General features: G+C 46.4%; 1 protein-coding gene across 1 annotated transcript in view; it reads right to left on the bottom strand.

Annotated features, from left to right (window-relative positions):
• Positions 1-453, bottom strand: part of LOC109347113 (repetitive proline-rich cell wall protein 2-like) — an 8,038-nt gene that overhangs the window by 6,261 nt on the left and 1,324 nt on the right. The gene's annotated exons all lie outside the window — the stretch shown is intronic.

Raw genomic sequence — 453 nt, 5'->3', positions numbered from 1 at the left:
TCCTCATTCTACTCCTCATGCTATCCTCAACCTATCCTCATCCTCATGCTCGTCCTTATCCTATCCTCATCCACGTCCTCATCCTATCCTCATCCTCATCTTCATTCTCGTCCTCATCCTCATCCTCATTCTCGTCCTCATCCTATCCTCATTCTCGTCCTCAACCTACCCTCATCATCTTCCTCATCCTCATCCTCGTCCTCATCCTATCCACATCATCATCCTCATCCAAATCAACATCCTCATCCTCATCCTCATTCTCATTCTCGTCGTCATCTTATCCTCATCCTCATACTCATCCTATCCTCAACCTCATCCTCTTCCTCATCCTCAGCCCATCCTCGTCTTCATTTTCGTCCTCATCCTATCCTCATCCTCGTCCTAATCCGTATCCTATCCACATCCTCATTATCGTCCTAATCCTATCCTCATCCTATACTTATCCTCATTCTC

The sequence above is a fragment of the Lupinus angustifolius genome, chromosome LG05 (genome assembly GCF_001865875.1).
Source record: "Lupinus angustifolius cultivar Tanjil chromosome LG05, LupAngTanjil_v1.0, whole genome shotgun sequence".
Lineage (NCBI taxonomy): Eukaryota > Viridiplantae > Streptophyta > Magnoliopsida > Fabales > Fabaceae > Lupinus > Lupinus angustifolius.
Note: the sequence above shows the minus strand (reverse complement) of the source record. Positions and strands in the feature narration are given on the sequence as shown.